Raw genomic sequence first — 4,371 nt, 5'->3', positions numbered from 1 at the left:
TAGAGAGCTGTTTTTCCCCCTGAGGAAAAAAAAATATTGGGTATTTTTAAAAGGCTACACCTTTGAAGAGTTACAACAATGGAGAAGAACAAAATAATAGCAGGCCAAAACATCACTGGGTTTTTAGAGGTATTTGGTGAAACATTTTGGGATACTTTTTATGTTTGTGGAATAAAGGATTGTAAAATATACAGAAGATCAACAGAGTCCATGGCATAATCATTAAGGCATCAACGAAGCCTGTGTTCCGAGCCTTCAGCACAATTCTCGCTGCATGTGTTCCTTTTACCTTGCAGGTTGGTTTGACTTTACAGGTCAAATCTCTGCCTTGGATACCCCACTGTCAAGGCTACCACACCTTGTGTTCCACTGATTGAGATATTCTCCTCTGTATCACCATCTTTCTGATCCCCTCACCTTCTCTCCTCAGGAAACAATCGACCACCAATAGGGTCACTCCTCAAGGAACCAGCTATTTGAAGGGAGTGAGAATGTGTTCTCAGCACTTTCCTTTTGTTTGGCTTGTTTTTGCTCAAGGCTAGCACTCTGCCACTTGAGCCATAGCACCACTTCCGGCATTTTCTTTTCTTTTTTTTTTTTTTTTTTTTCACAAGTAGGCCTTTTATTTGTCACTATTAAAACTCTGAATTTTAAACAGATTCTTGGCCTGGTGGTTCGTATCCATCAGCTCGCTCGACTTTAGCACCAGTCTCGTCCCCAGTAGCTTTTCCAGAACTACCACCTTCACCATGAAGCTCCATGAGTTTTCCCAATTCAAACTTGGGCTTCTTCAGCATTTTTACTTTTCTAACGAAGACATCATGCAGTAGATAAATAGACTGGCAGGCCTTTTCTATGTCTTTGCCAATGCTGTCTGGAATCAATTCCTTAACTACTTCTTTCAAGTCATTTGTCTGCACCTCTCGGGTCATGATCTCCATCATCTTCTTCCAGATCTGGCGCACCTGCTGATGCTGGCCCATAGGAGGTCTTGCAGATTTGATTGTTGCGTTTTTTAGTAAAACCAGCACAGAACAGACGAAGCAAATAACTATCTGTAGTCTTGACATCAACATGAGCATCAATCATGGTCTGCCACTTTTTGACCATGGAGCACATTTTGTCTCGGGTGAGATCCATGCCATGGAAGTTGGTCAGGCAGTTCTTGCCCTGAACATCCTCAGTAATGAGCTTGAAGTTTCTGAATGCGACTTCATCATTCTGCAGATAGGCGAGGCTCACTTCAAACACCCGACCCTTGAGGCCCTCAGATGCGATTTTGGTTCCTTGAGTCCTCGTGACTAGTGTTTTCCCAATATTCCTTATATCGAACATGGCCGGTGCTTTCACATCATACCAATCTTTCTTAGAAAATGGATCAACCACTTTCTTCTTGGCTCCCTTTCCACTGCCTTTTGTAAGGCGCTTGTTCTTGCCGACCACCATGGTGCTGGTCAGAGAGCCGAAAGGGCCGGCATTTTCTACATACGAGGTGCTGAGGAATCGAAGCCAAGGCTTCATGTACACGAGATGAGCACTTTACTACTAGGCCATATTCCCAGCACCGTGCTCGGCACTTTCCATGTGCTATATACATCTAACTGTATCTCTAAGTGCCTGCTAGTAGACACAGATACATTTTATTATGATGGATTTAAATGATAAATGATTCTGAGTTCCCTTAGCCGGGTAGAATTCTAACTCCAGATAACTCTAAAAAACCAAGTTCCTTTCATTACAATACACTACTTAGACTAAGATATCCTAAACATGTCTCTTTCCCAGTTAAATTTTTCACTTTAACTGGGACATTTAGTTCTTTATTTGCAAACAGTGCCGACCAAGGCCAATGTAGGAACCATGGAAAAGCTGGCCGATCATAGAATTTGAACCATAAGCTCTATACACGGCTCCTTCCAGTTATATCAGTTTGGGTTCTACGTGCATCTTCTAGAATTGTCCTAACAAATGCTGTGCTGAGAGTTTGGAAGAAAAATTATATAGAAATTCAAAATGAGGTAAGGTAGAACACCTCATCTATTCTCAAAACTTCCTTTGTATTTATAATTTCATCAGGAAGGGGAAATTTATAGAAAGATAATGGCACCATTTATTCTCAAAAACAGGTTTATACCTGTGACTTCATGTGAGTTAAGGTTAGTTTATTCACTGTAATCTCTTTTCATGCATTTTTAAATTTTTAATTTGTGTTTAAAATATTTAGATGGCTTCTCTGTGTCCATGAATAAATAATCCCATGTATGCTTTTTTGCCTACTTAGCAAAGAATAACTGATCTATATTTTAATTCTTCCTTCTAGTATCACTGAAATCACAGCTTTCTTAGCATCTCTGGAGAGAAAATGTGGGATCTGTCTTCTGTGCCCACTTGTTTTCGGCTCCAACCTGATCTGGGAAGAAACAAAAGGGTGATCCTTCTGGAAGCAGGTGGGAGATTGACATTGTACAGTCTCAGAAAACATCCTAAAGGATGCTGTCATGGAGGAGGCATGAAAAGAAGTGTTATATCAATTTTCACCCCTAGGACCAGGATCTACAACCACCATAAACATTCTTCCAGGCTAGGTCTGTAGGAACTGTGCTGAAGACCACTGTGCCTTGTTACAACTGAATGCTCACAATGAAGAAGAGTGAGATACAGTACGAAGTGTTAATTTGAGGCCTGTCACTGTCATAAAATTATTGAGAAAAAAGCAGAGTTCAAGCCGGATTTATTTTTACCCATGATTATCTGAGTTATCAACACAAGAGGCCCTGAAGTCAGTCTTCCCCATTCTCACTCCCCCATTAAAAACACTGAGTTTTCAAGAACGACAAGAAAAAAATAATATGTTGCCTCATGCATCAGTTAAAGGGACAATTCTTTCTACACACTCAAAAAAGAAATCTAATGACAGTTTGTATATTTGAGAAACCTAAATTTATCATTTGTGTTTATGAGCATAGGCTTCACGAAGCACACAATTTTCACTTTACAGAAAGATCCTCTAGCATAACATTCAAGAAGTAATTTTTTGTCAGGTCTCTTTCCATCACTGAGCAAGGGTGGCTCCTGAGAGTGTTTGTGTAAGAAGTTTGCAAGTAAGATTAGAAAATCAGTTCTCTACTCAATACATTTTTTTATCCAACAAAACCTCTATTAAAGGAATTAAGACAAATGATATCAAAGAACATTTTATTTAAGGAAACAATGCGTAATTAGATCAGGATAGAAAAGAATATTTTAAATACTAGATAAACATATTAGCCTTTCACTGGTACTTCACTTCATTAAACAGAAAGTAACAGTTGTTTATGTAGAGAAGCAAAGGGTTTTCATATAAGCTTGTCACAAAAATAAATAAATAAATAAATAAATAGAATGAAATAAAATAGAAAAGGTCCCTAAGGAATATTTTCTACATAAGTATGGATTATAGTTAAAATTAACAATATGCTTGACAGCATTGATTTGGTCTTATAATAGCTAATATTTTAAATTAAATAAATGTTATGGACATATAATGACTTTGATCAAATGTATTTTGTCTGCTTTGTCTTTTATCTTCACAATATTTTCAAGTGATATGTCTGGCAAATATTTTCTTTTTCAATTTTATAAGTAAGAGTTATAGGTGATTCGAGTAAAAAGTTAAAATGAGTAATATTGTTAAAATGAAAGTGCCTGGAGGATACAGATATTAAAAATTTCCCCACAGGCCAGATAATCATGGGTAAAAATAAATCTGGCTTGAACTCTGCTTTTTCCACATACATTAGTTACGAGAGCTGGGACAAGATCACAGACTTCTCAGTTCTCCTCCCTGCCCTTCCCAGCCAGCTGCTCCCCTCTGTGGAGTGCACTACTGTCCAGAGGCCCGTGGAGAAATGTGAGATGAGACTAGCTTTATTGGAATGTTTCAAAGAATGCATAGACACTTGAATGTCAAAATTACATTTGTCGAGAGAGAGAGAGGGGTGAAAGAGATGAAGATGGAGAGAGTGGGTGGAGGGGACGTCTGAAATATGAATAGTAAACTTGTGATTCAGCAAATAGTTCCCCCAAGCCATTAATTGACCCAATTGAAAACATACTCCCTTTAAAAGTAGGTCCTCTACCCTTCAAAAGCTCAGATTTTCTACTCTGTGTCCACACACATTCTTTCATATGTGTTTTTATTTAAAAACAATATGAGCTCAGAAAGGAGTACAGATAGCTATTGCTGCATAACAACCGTCCCAAACTCAGACACTTACATTAATATACATTTACTATTAATCATTAACCTGAAGATCAGGTGACTGGATCTATTCATCTAAACCAGGCTCATTCACCCATGAGGATGAATTTGGGTGGGTGGTGATTTGGTTG

General features: G+C 38.3%; 1 pseudogene; it reads right to left on the bottom strand.

The window, feature by feature from the left end:
• Window positions 1-608: 608 nt before the first annotated feature.
• Window positions 609-1,446, bottom strand: LOC125350022 (annotated as a pseudogene).
• Between the last annotated feature and the right edge of the window lie 2,925 nt (window positions 1,447-4,371).

Source organism: Perognathus longimembris, chromosome 4 (assembly GCF_023159225.1).
Source record: "Perognathus longimembris pacificus isolate PPM17 chromosome 4, ASM2315922v1, whole genome shotgun sequence".
Taxonomy (NCBI): domain Eukaryota; kingdom Metazoa; phylum Chordata; class Mammalia; order Rodentia; family Heteromyidae; genus Perognathus; species Perognathus longimembris.
This window is presented reverse-complemented; position numbering and strand designations above follow the sequence as displayed.